This window comes from Mesocricetus auratus, unplaced genomic scaffold, assembly GCF_017639785.1.
Source record: "Mesocricetus auratus isolate SY011 unplaced genomic scaffold, BCM_Maur_2.0 Super-Scaffold_100004, whole genome shotgun sequence".
Classification (NCBI taxonomy): domain Eukaryota; kingdom Metazoa; phylum Chordata; class Mammalia; order Rodentia; family Cricetidae; genus Mesocricetus; species Mesocricetus auratus.
The window spans coordinates 80028141-80046612 of record NW_024429189.1 but is presented as its reverse complement, the minus strand read 5'-3'; the positions used below and the strand labels follow the sequence as shown (position 1 = coordinate 80046612).

The window sequence follows — 18472 nt, the reverse complement described above, 5'->3', positions numbered from 1 at the left end:
TGTACAGACTGGAGGCAGCATGACTGCTTAAACACAGAGGGCTTCAATCAGTGGGACCCTTGAGAGGTACTCATATTGGGAATCTGGAGATGATCATTCCCTGTGAACATAAGTACTGAGATCTAAAACAGACAAACAGAAAGAAAGAAGACACACTTTTTAGGGCCTTTGTTAGTCTTGTTGGCTAGTATTAACAGCACTGATCACTAATTCCACCATTCACTATCTGCCAGGAAACTACTAAACATTTTATTTACATTATTTCATTTACTTCTACAACTTCCCTGTGAGAGGAGACATAAGATGACCTGTATTTCTCAGATGAGAAATTAAGTTCAAGAAGATGACTTACCAAAATCATTCAAGTAAGGCTGGCCCTGGACTAATCTACGGCTAATGAGTTGATGAGTTTAACTATGATCCACTATCAGGAATTAGCCATTGTTTCCCTCCAACAAGGCTACTACCTTCTGATTCCTGTAGGATGTCTAGGAACCTTTCATTTATTGATGCTGAAACTACACTGCACACCCTTGAGAGAAAGGAAGATTATTATTTAGGTGTTTCTGGTTGAGGAGAACTGGGAGCTTTGGAATACTCTAAAACAATGGTTCTGTGATGAGGGGTAATCTGATATTCAATTCTAGGCTGTAATGCTTTCCTCTTAAAAGAGGGCTAATAAATCAGAGATCTAATAGACCTTGCAGCAAGCCCTGGAAAGAGCTAAGCAATGGTTGTCTAGTCTCAGAGGTATATCTAGAAAATGCCTTCCGCAATAGAATTTAATACTTCGCCCCCCCCAATTTAGATCCCCTTATGGTGATACAACCACAGTGACACATACCCCATCTGCAAACATGACTACTAAATAGCTTTGGTACAACTGAAGCCACTGTGAGAGGAAGCCAGATAGTTTGCTGCTTGACATGATGCTCTCAATCACTCACCTCATTATGGGTATAATTTCCCTTACACAGCTCTACACTACAAGATCCCAGGCCCTGTATTCAGCCCATCAGGATTGTATCAGGGCCAACATCAAAGTCTCTAGGAAATGTTGATGATTAAAACAGAAAGGTTCCTATGGAAATCTCAATTGCAAGTGGGACTATTGCCCTATCCCCCAACACACACACACACACACACACACACACACACACACACACACACACACACACACACACACTGCTCTCAGCTAGTTGCCCTTGAGTTAAAAGAAGGTTTGGTTGTGGCCTCTGGAGACAAGGACATTGTCTGGTATGGGAAGGAAGAGTGCCCAGCACTTACACAGAGGAACAGATGATGCCTTCGGATAACTAGAGAGTTCTGATGGAGGAGGAGATGACGTTGTTGGTGATGGTTGTGATAATGGCAAAAAGACAGAAGAAAACAGTGATGATGAATGCCACCTACAAATACAAGCACGGTGCAGCAACAGATACCCACATAATTGCCAAGATAAACACGAAGCAGCTTCTATTCTCAATCCAACTTCACTGCAGTATAATTGCATCTGAAAAAAACAAAAGACAAAAAAGCCTGCACCCTTCTCTCTTTGGCCCTTCCACCTTCCCAGCTTTTCTGAGCCAAGCTGGAATGAGACTGCACTGACGGGTCAAGAAGGCTAGGGCCTGAGAGTTAACGACGATGTGAGTTTTGTAAAGAGGGATATTGGGGGTGATTCCAGGGGCCACCAACGCACTTCCCAGAAACCCAGCCTGGCTGTGGAGCTGGAGGAACCAACTCAAGAGAGAGGACGCTAAGGTAGGAGCTTATCAGCCCTGGCCAGAACCCTAAAGCCAGGGAGGCTGAGCAGGCAGCCTTTGGCTGGGAAGAAGAGGTGGGGCAGAGGGCCAGGAGGAAGACTCTTTTACCTGACCAGGTACAGCAGCAGAGGTAGCAGCGGCTGCGAGGATGCCTCCACGCTCCAGTGCAGAGCCAGAGCCGTGAAGCAGCCGCTGAGCCTTCCACCGCCGAGGCCCCGCCCCCAGCCGCAAGCTCCGCCTTGCTAGCACGCGCCCGCCTGACGGGCTGTTTGGGGGAGGAGTGAAATGGACTGATAGACAGCCATTGTGACCAATGGCAATGTGTAGCGGCTGCAGATCCAAAGGATGGAAAGGCGGGCAGAAAGCCTCAGCGCCAAATTAACTGACCAAGCACGGGTCCAGGCCTGATTGCTGAACTTACAAGGCATGGCCTGGGATCTGGCTGCTGGGTCAAATGTGGTGTTTTTTTAGGCTCGGTTTAAGTGAACTGCAAAGGTGACAGCCTGTTCTAGGAGACCAGCCCCCGTGCTTGTTGCCTTCCAGGGCGCACGCTCCGGACTGGCTGAAAGTGATGGGGGAGGGGAAGATGGTGGCCTTGGATTTTCCAAGGTTCCCTACCTTTAGAGACACGGGCAGGCCTGGTGGCTTCCTGGGGTCCGCCCAGAGCCCCTTACTGAATTCTCTGTTACAATCTAAAATTGATCGTCTCCCCCAAAATAAATGAAATAGGAAACTCAATACACCAAACCTTTATGTTAGTTCTTTAGAGAGTCTCTGCTCAACATTCCCGCCCCCTCTAAACTGCTCTTCCCAAATTGCTGGACCCAAAAGTTAAATCGGTTTAACAGAAGAATGTTCTGGCTTCAGCGATGCAGGAAAGGGGGACTGAGTCAGAGTGTCAAGGAGCCTGGGTCCTGCAAAGCTGTCTTGTGTGACTCTTATATAGTTGAAGCTCTGTGCAGCATTCTCACAGTGTTTTAACTCAGAGACAGTTTTGTTCCAAATAAAAGTCTAACCACTGGTGATTACAGCTCAAACCAGGAAACCTTTCATAAGAGGATTAGAGGTCTTAATGACATTGAGATGTGGGATGTGATTTGGGGATGTTTTCCAAGTAGGTAGGCAGGAAAGGGCATTGCCTTTAATCCGCTCCCACATAAACACAAAATCCACCATCTGGTACTTAAAAGCAGAACGCTATCTGTAGTAGTATAAAATGATAAGTATGAAAGTATTTGAGAAGGCATAAAGTGATTTTTCCTTCGAACATTTTTCTATAAATAATTTGTGGGAACACGATGTATTCTCAAAATATTAGCTAAATGCCAAATAGCCAGTAGATAGATAGAGAGATATTAGTATTCTTCAGTCCTCACACCTATCTGAAGTGAATTCCATGGACAGATATGGAAATTTAGGTTAAGAAATTGTCTAACTAGAGTTCATATTAAATCAACACTTCTCAATAATTATCACCAGTTAGAAGAAAAAAATTCATTAACACTTATTTTCTTGGAAATATTTTCTTTTTCACTGAAAAGTATCCTAGAGGGATCTAGTTCCTTTATGGCCAACTCCTTCAAATTCCAGTCTTCAAAGCACTTCCAATGCCCAAGCATCACTTTAGAATGTGTTAGGAGCATTTGAAAGTCAGCTTTGCTTATAGGAGGGGCTGCGATCTGATATTAATAGGAAGGAAGTACATTTTTTCAAGGCTTGACATCAGCTAGTTGCTAGTTGATGTAGGAATTCTTTAAAGTACTCTAACAAAATAGTTTCTTGGCTATGAGAATTTAGTCCTACTAAGGACATATAAAAGGGATCTAATAACCCAAAATCTTCACTCAGTTTTGTTTCAACAAAGTTCTAAAGAGATTTCTAAACCCTATTCTGACCCTTAATCAAACCCACAAATATTGTTCTTACCTAAGGAAGTCTGGAGGAGGGAAGGAGTGGTCTATTAGCTGTCTGTTAAATGACAAAATATCAGATGTAAAACTCTAGAGGAGACAGGGCTAGGGAGATTGCTTAACATTTAGGAGCACTCAAGGACCAGGGTTCAGTTCCCAGTACAGTTCATGCCCAAATCAAATTCCTAGGGTTCCAGCACATGGTGCACATACATAGATGAAAGCAAAACACTCTTACACATGAATATTTTTAAATATCAGAGCAAAGGGGGAGGAAAGTCTGCAATGCACAAATTCTCCTTTGATCCTTTTATTATACCAACAGCAAAGCAAAACTGCAGTCCACAAGTCACAATAGATTAATTCTACTTGGGGAATAAAATAATCCTCTTCCAGAAGGAAAGAAGGAGAAGCATAAGTCAGGTTTTATACTCAGATAACATACCTGAAGTTTCTCTGCCCCACTATTCTTTTTATATAGCAATTTTAAGATAAATTTTATTTTTAATTTATGTGTATATGTATTTGTGCTATTCATGTGAGGGTGCCCAAGGAGACCAGAAGAAGGCATCAGCTCTCCTGGAGCTGGAGTTAGAGGTAGTTTTGAATCACCTGACATGAGCACTGAGATTGGAAATCAGATCCTCTGGAAGAGCAGCAAGTGCTCTGAACTGCTGAGCTTGGTCTCCATTCCCTCTTTAGTAAACGAAACCAAAGGATATAGCTGTTCAGCTACTAAGAGTTCTCTTTTTAAGAATGAGGTAAATGGGCCATTTTCCCTGTGAAGCCTTTCCTCTGTACATTTCCAGTTCTCTATCATATTGCCTGTACTTACCCCCATCATCCTCATTAAGGGCTGTTGGTATATTTGTCCCATCCATATATGCCCTTTTATTACCCCCAACAGCAAGTATTGAACCCACAGGTCACACTGCATTAAATACTCTCAATAGAACACACCCTTTCTCCCTACAGTAATTCATTGCCCACATTTTGTCATTGTATCCTTCACAAATCCTTGTATATTGTGTGTGTGTGTGTGTGTGTGTGTGTGTGTGTGTGTGTGTGTGTGTGTGTGTGATGTACAGTTGGATCATTTTTCCCCTGAGGTGGGTGAGTGACTTCAAGGTGTGACTTAGAAGGGCTGCTTAATAAAAGAAGCAGAGAAATAAGATATATAGAGAAGAGGAGGAACATTGGTGCTCTTATCTGAAAGGACTCTAAACCCAGCAGAGAAACACTGAGATGGGAAGCAACTGATAGCATCCTCTGCGGTTGCCAGGTCCCACCTTTGCAGTTGTGACCAATCAGAAACTAGGACTGTTAGGAAGTGAGTCTGTAGAATTGGTGTCTGGATGTAAGGGACCAGTAGAGATACTGGCAGAGACTACTGAGAGGTATGTAGAGAAATAGGAATGGCACCAAAGAACTCTTTTAGAAAAATTAGATTTGTTCATTTTCGCTGTTGAGGATGATACTTTTGTAAAGCATCCTACAAAGAATTCAACATTTTATCCCACTGACTAGTAATGTGATACAGCTCAAATTACTCAGCCAATCTCAACCTGTTTCTGTATATATCACTGACTAGGAATGACAAAGATATGCAACATTCTACAAGATTGATTTTGTATGTATTTCAATCCCCAGATAAAATATGAATTGGGGAAAAAGGCCATCCACGAGGATTATTAATAGTGAAACCAATGATCACATCCTTCTGAAATGTAGGACACTGATGGAACAGCTAATCTGCAAGAAGCTTCCTCCACATTTGCCCTTGCCTGGATAATCAGCTTTTCATCTCAACACCAGATAAATTCAACTCACCTGCTGTGGGTTCACGGATAGATGCTGTCCTATGGACCAATAGCTCTCATCATCTCCAAATTCCCTGAACATGTATCAAAATGACAACCTTGTCAATCTGTCTAAGGATTCCAGACACACACACACACACACACACACACACAAGGCTTTGTGCTACACCACTATCGCTTCATGTGGGTTCATAGCTATGGAAAAGATTAACTAGACTGTGGAAGTCAGAATTCAAATAGCAAGTTTCAGTATTACTTGGACAGCTGGGTGGCTCATTGCCTCGGAGGGGCTCCTTCTCTTCTGATGTATCATCCAGGTTTATTTATTCCCCACACATTCTGAAGATGATTTAAATGACAAATTACCCTTGTAACATTGCGATGTGTAGGTGAATATTGTGGAGGCCAGTAAAAATGTTTGCAGACTGACAAGATTCTTTTTAAACTAACCCACAGAAGTCTTTAAAAAATATCTTCAGTGTTACTAGAGGTACCATATGGAGAAATTACTCTCACGGAACTCCAAAGCTACTGCATTTATGCTATCACTTTGTCCAAAGGAACAAAATCCTGCATCTCAAGCTGAAAATATGATAGTCATCCAGTAATTCCCAAAAGAACTTAGCTTTGACTTCACGGGATGCATCATAGTGATTATAGCTCTCTTGATTGTAGGTGAGAAGAATGGACAGAATTGTGAGGGAGTCATGCCAAGAGACATACCCCAAGTAATGACAGCAGGATTTCTGATCAGTAAAACCCTGCCGACTTGTCATTTGCTGCCAAGAGTGGAGTGGCAGGTTGCTTTGTCAAAGAGTCAGTATTAGTCACAAAACCCACAAGGCTGCACCCCTGAGGGCTGGAAAGAGAAAACAGCAGGCCTCCAAAGCACCTGCTTTGTGGTGAACGACTCAAAGATGATGGGAAGTAGAAAATACCTCCCACAGAGACTGGGGCAGTGCTGCAGACAGTGCAGCCTAATCATGCTCCATAGTATGAATGAGCCCAGAGCTGCCACAGTCAGAGGAGTCAGGACCCAGAGCAGCAGCAGGCTCTGCAGAGGACAGCTGCAGCCTCCAACAGGACGGAAGCGCTTTTTAAAATCCCTTTTCATCATGATATTATCACACAAATGTTACAGTCTGAAACAAACAAGAAACAGATAAAAATATATGACAACCCCAGCACTGAATCAGCAAGCATTCCTTGAGACACTTTTAAATATCAGGCTGTTTTCTAAACCATGGTGATGGGAAGGTCACTAACCAGCTGTCTTTGAACTCAAACTAACCAAGAGGAAACAGAGGTGAATGATCACACAGAAGGGAAGGTTACTGCTTTCTAGGCTGAGTACCAGAGAGAAGAAAATGCGTTGTCTAAACGGAGAATAGAAGAGAGCCTGGCCAGACTCAGCAAGTGGAATTGGGAGGAGCAGGGTCTGAGGAAGGCTTCCAGAGGGCGAGGGTTACCCCTAAACTGAGATCTGAGGAACTGATCAGTCAAAAGAGGGATGGAGAACCAGCCAGGCAGAAAAGAATAGCGTGCACAAAGCCCCTTGGCTTTGTGCGGTTCAGGAGAAAACCTGAACCATATTGAAGAACTGAGAAAAGCCAATGTGAACAGCTTCACAGAGGACAAAGGGGATGGTGCACATGGGACTGGAGAGGTGGCAGGGTCAGACTACACAAGACACTGTTAACTTTCCTAGAAGTCTTTCAGATACCTGTATTCATGTATAGGTGTATGTTTGTTGCACATAGATAGATGCGCATGCAAGTGTCTGTGGATATATGCACATAACCATCACCATCAAACTCTAGCTTTCCTCAGGAAAGCTTTCAGCAATTAACACGTTTGCATTATACACGTGTTAGTTTCATTTCATGCATACCACTTTCATTATTGTTTGTTTTATTAACATTTAATAATCAAAGATATCACTTAAAATTTGGCACAGCTGGGAATAAATATCGTTACCCATTCTTTTTTGGTCACTTCACAGAAGGTACTTCCCCCTTACTGAACAATAAACAATATGATTGATATGAGAACTAAAGTAGCTGGAAGAGTAACTCTGTTGAAATTATCACCAAGAGGTTCCAGTCTACAACAGATGAAGCAATCAGTCAGATTAGTGTTAGGTACTATCATTAGTTGTATTTAACACACAAGATTCATTTCCTTCTGGTCATCTACACAGGGACAGAATTCGATGAAAGAGAAAAGTCTAAGAGCAGTTGAAATTTGAAAAAAAAAAGGTCAGGTCTGGGCTTGATAGGAAATAGGCATATATGAAGGAAGTAAGGAATGATGGGGCTTCTACTTGTGCCAACAAAATGCAGGAACCCATGAGAAAATGGGGAAGTAGAGAAAAGCAGTTGGGAGCCAAACTTGAAAGCTTCACCAGCCTGCTCGAGGAGGGCTGCACTTCCCGTCTATCCTTGGGTCTACTCTGCATAGCACATTTAGATATCCGATATCAGGTCTGTGACTGAGGGTGTGTGCATGATACAGCTGGGCTTACACACAAGTTATAGGTCAGTTTCTTCTGTGAATAAAATCACATAGGAGGGCTCTCAGGAGTCACATCTGTTGAGAGGATGGAGTTGTAGATGTGGAAAGGGGAGAATTATCTAATTTCATCTGTATGGACATGAATGGACATGAGACTCTTGACAGTGATGGTCAGAAGGGACCCAGTGCAGAATCTGCTACACCAATACCAGAGTGATGGGTTAGCTGGAAAACCATATGAACCAGCAGGTTCAGAAAGATTGAACACCCACTATCAACCACTAAGCCTCACACTTTTTATCTATAGAATCAGGTTGGCACACAGTGAATCAAGTGCTCATCCTGTGTAAATTTACAGTTCCATCTCACTAGATGATGTGGGGGGACTACCCGGTTTGGGGGTTTAGAATTCTCTTCTTTTATCTGATACTCTGTGGTTTTCAATGTCATATGACAGCAGCACACCCAAATATGGCTTCTGTGGACATCTGTCCTGTTCAGTCATAAAGGACCCAAGTACAGAAGGATACTGTCAATGCTTTCCTTTCACTTTGAAATTCTAAATTATTTCTCATCATTGGACTTCACTTTGCCCAGGACTCCACACATTTTGTAGTAGGTCCTAGTCACATCCTCTTACTAAAATATTGTTTCCAAATTGAAAATACTCAAACTTTATGTGATTAGTAGTATAATGTGTGGTTAGAAGAAAGTGCTTGAAATTAAAAAGGTAAGAGTTCATGTCGTAGTTCTAGTTTTACTAACAGTATGACTTCTGAGATGTTGTCTTTTAAAAACTCCAATTTCTTCATCTATGCCTACATTATAATTTGGTTTTCCTTTCTAAATTAATAATTACCATGTGGGAATACACTTAACTCTCTGTGTGGCACAATACATGGAAATAGCATCAGCATCACTATATGGGCAGACATATTTTCCTTGTGTGTGTATTTTTTACTACTTAATAAAGACTTTCTTCCCTGCAAGTCAATCAGAAAGAAATTGTCACTTAGTTAAAGTTTGTCTCTGTGTGAATCATCCGTCTGATTCCTATGCTTCTGTCTCTCCTTAATCTGTACACACTGCTCTCTAGTCATGCCTGCCACAGTGTTCCTTCCATTTCACATTTGTGTTCATGTAAGGGATACATATTCTAACTGTAAAACTTTGTAAAGAATAACTGCTTGGGATAGACTCTGAATTCTCACCATTTCCGTCCTTACCTTTGTCATTTTCATCCTATAACAATTTTAAATTCCATCACCAAGCGTAAATACTATTCTAGCAATATGGTGGGTGACATTTCTGTTTAGTTATGTGTACATCAAGATGTGTAAATTCATATATGGAAGCTGTATTCAAGATAGTCCTGGGGAAAAGCTAAGAGTAGTTTCTGCATAAATATAAAGACCCAAGTTCAAATTCCCATAATCCATGCAAACCCAGTCAGCCAACAAACAAACCAACCAACCAAGCAACCACCAAAAACCAAATGAGCATGGCTTTTGTGCACACATGTACGTTTAATGCTGGGAGGGGCAAAGGCAGGAGTATTGTGGGCCTTGCCAGCAGCTAGACTGACTACAGGCTCTCTGAAAGACAATGTTTCAAAGGAAAATGGGGGAGGGTGATAGAATAAGGTACCCCACCTCCTCCTTTGGTCTCTGTACAATAGACACACGCTCACATACATACATGTGCACAATTAAACACACTCTGTAAATCATATGTGTGTGTATGCATAAAACACAAATAAGGTGTCAAAATAGAGAATACAACTTAATAACATAAAGCATTTCAGAAGTGTTCTGATGTCTGCACCTAGATTGAATTATGTATGAAGTATAAAGAGGAATTGATGTATGGGCAGAGGAATGAATAGAGGTCACATATATAATTAAGCAAGTATAGTGAAATGTTTCTTTAAAAAATACAGGTGGTAGGGTGTAGGAGGAAGTCTGATGCCGCCATTAATTTAATGGCGGCATCAGACTTCCTCCTACAGTAGGGCTAGATTTTCTCTTTATTCATCCCCTCGTGTGTGTGTGTGTGTGTGTGTGTGTGTGTTTGAAAAAATATAATAGAGTGATAGTCAGTAGTATATTGTTTGCTTGCATTATCTGGGAAACAATCAGGAAGTGTAATAAAATTAAGATTCTTGTCTTCCTGTGGGAATCACTCTGACAATACTGAGCCTGCATGCTAAAGGTGGATAGAAGTAGCATAAGCTGCCTTTGAAAAGAACTTGAGCTCACAAGGTCACCACAGTCCCTAACACTGTTATAGTCCCTATTCTGTTGCCTTCTGTCTTTTCTGCATTCAGGTTTCTCATATGATCCCCACAGACATTTGATTTCCATCCCCTATTGGAAATACATACCTGCCAGTAGATTGGTTATGGAATTATAAAGTGAATTATAATTCATTTCCAAAGATTTTTTCAAAAACATGGAGTCTTTAAAATTCTCTCTAAGAAGTATCTATAAAATTTCTTGAAATTATATCTAAAGTATGGTGCTTATGTCCGTATGATCCTGGGAAGACAGCTAATGGATTTTATTGTATTTTTAAAGAGATCCAGAATTGAAGGTTGCAAACCACCATAAGTTAAGTACAGTAACATATTTTAAATTATTCAAAATCTAAAGTACTATCTACACATAATCAATCAAGCACACTCTTATCCTTGATAATAAGGTACCTATGTGCCTTCTCCAGGCATGTGTCTATGAGTATAAGAGAAAGAGAGAAGGAGGGATGTATAAGAAAGAGGAGGAGATGGGTAAAAAAGGAAGAGGGAGGGTCTAGACAGTAAGGTAAGATTTATTGAAGGCAAAGGACCAGTGTAGTACAATGGCAAACTCTGTGGTCCTGGTATGAGAGGCCTTTTTCATTTGTATACTCAAAGGCTAATTACTTCCTCTTCTACTTCTTATACTATATTAGATCTTCACTTGGATAGTCACTGGTAATCCTACAGATACTCCCATTTCTCTGCTTCTAGCTTCATTACATTTAAATCAGCCATAAGATTTTAGTCTGGAATCATACCCGAGTGTTCTGTTCCAATAAAGGACTTGTTGTTTTGAGTTGTTTTTTGGTTTTATTTATTTGTTTATTTACACACCTCATCAATGGGCAGAACCAAAGCAAAAACTTGCATCTTAAATTTAAACAAACAATTGAAATGGCTCTTCTTCACTCCATGAATTCAACAAATTGATCAGACTATAATACATGACTGTTGCGGGAGATTGGATCACACTGTGTGAAAATGTGTCTCTGTTTTACCTCACCTGCGTAATGCACCTGATTGGCTTAATAAAGAGCTGAATGGACAATAGCTAAGCAAGCAGAGAAGGGGGACTTCAGACAGAGAGGAACTCAGAGGGAAGAATCTAGGTGCATGGATTTTGCCAGCACGACACAGAGGGAGTTGATACAGAATGGAGGAGGTATAAAGAGTCATGTGGCAGAATACAGATTAACAGAAACAGGTTAATAAGTTCTAAGAGCTAGTTAGGAACAAGTCTAAGCTAAAGGCTAAGCTTTCATAATTAATGATAAGTCTCCATGTTATTATTTGGGGTCATGTGGTCCAAAGAAAGCCCAATGAAAAAGCTTGCTACATAAGCCTGTATCTACAGTTTGTGGCAGTCACCACAATACCCAAACAAGCCTTTCACTGTACACGCTAAGAACTTCTGTAAATTTCACATGACCATCCTTCCCCCTTTCCAATATACTAAAATGGAAGCTTGCTTAGGGAAAACTTAAGGCTTCTATGCAACCACAGCAGAACCCATTTGTTCCCAAATATGCATCTCCTAACCATCTCCCAAATTACCTACCTACTCAGGTAAACTCATTCTCAGCAAAGATCCTGTGACCATATTTTCTACAGAAGGGAAGTTAAAGGAAGATGCTAGGAAGGATTTCTCATGTATACACTACTCACGTGCATCTTATTTCAAGTGGCTTTCCTATGCATTAGGAGGCTATTTAATAATAGTCCTGACCTCTACATACCAGATGCCAGGACCACCATCAACCCATGAGTTGTAAAAACCAAAACTGTCTCCAGTCATCGTTAAATGTGTATGGGGGTCAAAGTCTTAGATGCTTTAACATGAACAGATTCATGTAACTCTTTTTTAATTTTAAATTTTAAATTTAAATTTAAATTAGAAACAAGGTTGCTTCACATGTCAATCCCAGGTCCCTCTCCCTTTCCTTCCCGTCCTCCCACGCCCTCCCACCAATCCCCCAGTATCCCCTCATTTCCCCATGGAGGGTGAGGCCCTCCATGGGGGGTGTCCATAGTCTGTCATTTCATCCAGGGCAGGGCCTAGACCCTCCCCCAAGAGTCCAGGCTGAGAGTGCATCTCTCATTGTTGGATGGGCACCCAAAGTCCATTTGTATGCCAGGGATAAATACTGATCTACTACCCAAGGCCCAATAGATTGCCTAGGCCTCCTCACTGACACCCACATTCAGGGGGTCTTGATCAGTCCCATGCTGGATTCCCAGCCATCAGTCTGGTATTCAAGAGCTAATCCTTGTCAGGTCAGCTGTTTCTGGGCGTTAAACAAGCCCAGACTTAACCTCTTTGCTCATCGGTCCTCCCTCTTTGTCACTGGGTTCCTTGAGTTCAACTCAGTGTTTAGTTGTGGGAGTCTGCCATTGGGTGAAGGTTCTGTTCCCCAGACTCTCTGGCCATGGGACTGTAGGCTGGCACTCCCCAGATCTATGTCTAAAATCCATATACGAAAGAGTACATACCATATTTATCTTTTTGTGACTGGGTTATCCCACTCAGAATGGTTTCTTCTAGTGCCATCTATTTGCCTGCAAATTTCAGAATTCCATTGTTTTTTTTCTGCTGAATAGTACTCCATTGTGTAAATGTCCCACATTTTCTCTATCCACTTTTCAATTGAGGGGCATCTAGGTTGCTTCCAAGTTCTGGCTATTACAAATAATGCTGCTATGAACATAGTGGAACAGATGTCCTTGTATGAATGTGAATCTTTTGGAGATTCATGTAATGCTATGCAAACTGTTTTTTGAAACTTTCTTTGTTTTTTTTTGGGGGGGCTAGGTTTAGAGACAGGGTTTCTCTGTGGCTTTGGAGGCTATCCTGTAACCAGCACTTGTAGACCAGGCTGGTCTTGTACTTACAGAGATCCTCCTGCTTCTGCCTCCTGAGTGTTGGGATTAAAGGTGTGCGACACCACCGCCTGCTGAAACTTTCTTTTTATTTAATCTTTGTGTCCTTCACATCATGCATCTTCATCCCCTTCACTTCCCATCTGCCCTCTGCTCTTGCAGTTCCCCCAAATAAAATTTAAGGGGTACATGGGGGAATGTCATCATGGAAGCTATACGGTGACACAGTGAGTCATGCAGTAAACCCTTTTGCCTGTATAGCTTTACTTCCTATGCCAACTCATGGAGCAATGGTTCTCAACATGTGGGCCACGATGCTTTTGGAGTCCTGTATCAGATATTTACATTACAGTTCATAACACTAGCAAAATTACTCCTAAGGAAGTAGCAATAAGATAATTTTATGATGGTGGTGGTGGGTCACCATAACATGAGGAACTGTCAAAGGGTCGTAGCATTAGGAAGGCTGAGAACCACTGTCTTAAAGTCTCAGACACGAACTTGGGGATGGAATCCACAACACAGAAACTGGGGCCAAAGTCTTCCAGCTCCCTATTTTCAGACATGAGTGTATCGTCAAATTAAATACTAAAATACCACAAGGCCAAGGTTCTTTAAATGCTGCTCTTCATATGAGTCCTACTTCTGGGAGACCAGAGCACACGCCATGTCCTAGACTGTCTTCTTCTTGATTGTACATACTGTTGCAAGACTTCAGCTTCACCTCACCAAACCCAGTTTCTCACCAGCAGATATCAATGCTGCTTGCTGGGTTTTAGGGTAGATTTCACAACAGAGCTTCCTTAGGACAAGGTGTGCCACTTCATTTTCCTCATTTACACAGAAGCATCTAATGACTGGATTCTAGAGCCATGTGAGGTGTAATGATGCTCCTAGCCAAGAAGACAATGGTGACAACTGAGATGGAACTTATGACTCCCTGTGGATCAGACGAAAGAAGAGCAGGGGCATGGCACACTAGCAGGGATCTCTGCTTTCCTTCCATCCATGCTGGTTTGTGCCTTAGGTCTCCGTTATGGGGATGCAATCTCTTGTGGCATCAGCAGGACAGCTGTTAAAAACTAAATATGACCATTTACGAAAGTGTGCTTTATAGTGTACTACCAGCCCAGAGTTTGTATATCTCCAATGATGAACCAAGGAGAAAAGAAGAAAGACAGACACACAAGAAGGGAAGAAGGAAGGAAGGAAGGGAGGGAGGGAGAATCCTGTAGAGAGGAGATAGTTGATATGTGGTGTTCTTCTCCCACAGAGTGTTCTTTACTTCCAGGGTTTGCTTCAGACGTTTGTATATCATTGGTTTAGGGTAGCATCCCTTGATCAGTGTCTACTAATAGTTTAAATTGTGAGTGAGGGTAAATGCTTCTGACCCTTTATCTTCACAATGTTAAGTCTCTTTATATCAAGGAATCAGGCAATGAGGGTAAAGTGGAACCAACTCATTTCACTTTGCTTTTTAAAACTTCCTCCTCATAAACTGATTGTCTCAGCTCTAGTAAACCAAGAGTCTAAGACAGTGGACAAGCTTCTTATCAGCTGAGTGGGCTCTTTAAGACATGACCTGAGATGGAGACTGTAATATTTTCAATATCCCACATACACAAATGACACTGATATAAAGTTAGTAGCTGTGTTAAAATGTAAGTAAGCATAAATTGCTTTTAAAAGACCGTATGCAAAAGGTCACAACACTGGGCACTTTTACCACAGAACCAAAGTTTTTACACTGATATTATCTGCACTACTGTCTCCCCCATCCTCTCTATAGCAAGAATGAATCCATCCTCTCTGGTCTTTTAGCTCCCAGGAACCAGGGCTCAGCAGGGAGTGATACTGGAAGGATGCAGCTCATATTGGAGGCCTAGAGGGCTTGACCATTCTACAAACCTTCCAGTTGAACCCCCAGGCACTGCCCCAAGCCCTTCACAAACAAGATTCTGAAGATGAAGTCAGCTGCTTAATTCAGAATAAAGTCATGTGGTGGTGGGGTGCACTCACGACACTTTTAAGTTGAAGAGGGTATTTGTGCTATAGTTTCACTTATTTGTTTGGAGCTACTTGCAAACTTTTTTTTGTAAGCTTAGTGATAAGCTTAATATTTTTAATTTCTTTTGGTTTTATCAAAAAAGAAAACAAAAAAACACAACAACCAGATTCCAAGTAACTATAGATCAGTAATAGAAATCACACTACATCTTAGACACTGACTATGTATTTGGAATGATGATTGGAGGAGGGATAATTTGACTGGGTTACAGGAACATTTCCCAGAACCCTCAAGCACTGGTGTTCTCATCCAGAGAGCCTGAGAAAATAGCCCCTCAATTAAGATTAATATGAGAGCACACAGAGAATAATGGCTTCATTGAAAATTCAATTATAAGCCAAACTCTCTCTCGGTTGGAAATGCCTTCTCAGTCTCATGAAACGTTTGACATCAGTGAGTAAAGGCAAGAAAAAAACAGATGAGACATGCCCAAGAACAGATCATATGGGACCCCCATCATCTTTTTAAGATTGGAGAGAAAAATAAAAAACGAATATCTAGAAGTTGGATTTTAAGGTTCTCTTTGTGTCTCTATGCCAAAGCAGGTCACAAGCGATCTTGAAGCTATCTGTTTGGAGAGAAAGTAGTTTAAACTCTTGATTTTTGGAATCATTCTGGGATTTTTATATTGTCTAGTTCTCTATATCAAGACACCCCATTTCAAGTTTTGGGCAAATGGTGCATGATTTAAGACTAACCTCCTCAGCCACATGTGCAGTCTGTCTCTGCACTTCACATTTATCCTCATAGTAACAGACTCGATAACAAGCTGGATTAGCCATCTCAATCACTCTGCTTTAACATCACACACACACACACACACACACACACACACACACACACACACGGCCCTAACATACACACATATACACACATACCCAATACTAATAGCAGTGAGCACATACTACATATTGACAGAGCAGCCTTTCCCAGAACTTTCTCAGGGCAGACCAGTTTAAACACAACTGTCCATCATGTACTTTAGATTGCATCTGGGAAAGCATGAAAGCAAGCAGAAGGCCATGCCCAGATTCAGGTATACTGAGGACAGCATTCAGCATATCCTTTCACAAGATCAGATTCTATAGCTATGTTCTGACATCCAAAAAGAATAAACATGTATTATAACTGAATGTAAATATTTAGCCCAGGAGGCATAAAAATCGTATCCAAGGAACAAAATGCGCTGTAGATTTCTTCCAATTAACCCACAAATGTACTGCTTAGGTTTCCAAAACAATCTCAAGCCAGTGGCTATTATTCTTAAAGGATCGGAAGTCCTCACGGCTTGCTGTTGCAAAGTACCATAGTGTTGTGGAATATTGTTTTAACTAGACAAAGATGTGTTACATTTGTTTATGTTGCAGAATATTACTTTAACTGTGTGAAGGTGTGTTATATTTGTCCATGCTGACTTTGATAATGATGTAAAGATGTGTTAAGTTTGTTTACGCTGATTCTGTTTAATTATGAAAAAAATACATTGCTGGTTCACTTTGCTTGCCTAAGCACCTGATAGCCAATAACTAGGCAGGAGAGGGACAGGCGGGGCTGGCAGACAGAGAGAACAAGTAGGAGGAGAAATCTAGGCTCTAGGAGGAGGAGGAGAGAACAAGGGAGAAAGGCAGAGACATGCCCCGGAAGAGAAGCCATGCAGCTGCCACCCAGACAGACCCAAGAAGCAGTGAAAGCAGGGCACACAGAAGGAAAAAAGGTAGAAAGCCCTGAGGCAAACCGTACATGAAGAGAAACCTGTTAAGTTATTAGAGCTAGTGGTACAAGCACATGATAAAATCGAGCATTCATAACTATCAAGGTCTCTGAGTCTTGATTTGGGAGCTGGTGTGTGGCCCCAAGACAGAGCCTACCACACCATAGGTCTAGAAGACAGAGCCTACTGCACCATAGGTCTAGAAGACAGAGCCTACCGCACCATAGGTCTAGAAGACAAAGCCTACTACACCATAGGTCTAGAAGACAGAGCCTACTACACCATATGTCTAGAAGCTCCCAACCAGCAGACAGTGATTTCTAGAGTCTGGGTAATCCAAACCAAGGAACCAGCAAATTTTGAATTTGAGGAGAACTCTGGGAGTCAGGTGGGAAGGAGCAGGGTGGAGACAAGTGTAGAGGGTCACACACTCACAGACAAGCATTAGAGAAACCAGGAATGTTAAACACATATTAGAGAAACCAGTAATGAATAAGGGGTGTGCATACCTGATTTCCACCAAGAAGTCTGGGAGTGGACGTTCTAATAATCTGGTAACTTTTGCTCTTTGGTAGAGTCAGGCCTCAAATGAATCCCTCTTATCCTGGGCATTGATTCTCAGTCAATATTACCCATCCTGAAATAATGGGGCAGACTACAGTCTAATGCTGTAATACTGCAGGCAGTCTTCTGTGTGTGTGTGTGTGTGTGTGTGTGTGTGTGTGTGTGTGTGTGTAACAAAGAAAGCAATGATCCAAGGAAGGTTGTTGAGTTCAGAAAAATATTATCAGAAGAACATGTAACTAAGCTAGAAGGCACATACTAAATGTTGACAGAGCAGCCCATACCCAGAACTTTCTCAGGATAGACAATTGCTGTGATGAAACTCCATGACTAAGAGCAACGTGGGGAGGAAAGGGTTTATTTCACTTACACTTCCATGTAACAGTTCATCAAAAGCAGCGAAGGCTGGAACTCAGGCAGGGAACAAGCTGATGCAGAGGTTATAGTGTTGCTTACTGACTTGCTCCCCATGGCTTGCTCAGCCTGCTTTCTTATAGAACTCAGGACCGCCAGCCCAGGGATGGCACCACCCACAATGGGTTGGGTCCTCCCACATCAATCACTCATTAAGAAAATGCCATACAGGCTTTTCTACAGCCTGATCTTATGGAACATTTTCTCAATTATGGTTCCTTTCTTGCTGATGACTCTGGCTTGTGTCAAGCTGACATAAAACTAGCCAATACAAGCCCCAAATGCTGAAGCTTTAGCATAGAAAGTCTCAGGCCTGGGCCCTGCCCTGAAAGAAACCAGAAGAAACTCAGAATTCCCATAAATAGACTTGTCTTAAAGAGGTGTGGGCATGGAATCCTCAGAAGACCCTCACAGCTATGTGCCTGCTGAATCCCTCTGGGTACCACTCCCCTGGCATCTAGACAGTTCCTCCACCTCATCCAATTCGTTCTTATTGCTACATTATGAGTGAACACTCCTTCTCAGCACCCCC

General features: G+C 41.8%; 1 protein-coding gene across 3 annotated transcripts in view; it reads right to left on the bottom strand.

The window, feature by feature from the left end:
• Window positions 1-1969, bottom strand: part of Fmn1 (formin 1) — a 361689-nt gene extending 359720 nt beyond the window's left edge. The window contains exons 1-2 of one of the 3 annotated variants that reach the window (XM_021231095.2): window positions 1875-1940; window positions 1447-1513 (exon numbers count right to left, since the gene is read on the bottom strand). The gene's annotated coding sequence lies outside the window, so the exon portion shown is untranslated. Of the gene's footprint in view, window positions 1-1446; window positions 1514-1874 lie in introns of all 3 variants that reach the window. The other 2 variants (XM_040746011.1, XM_021231093.2) reach the window with 2 other exon arrangements.
• Window positions 1970-18472: the final 16503 nt, after the last annotated feature.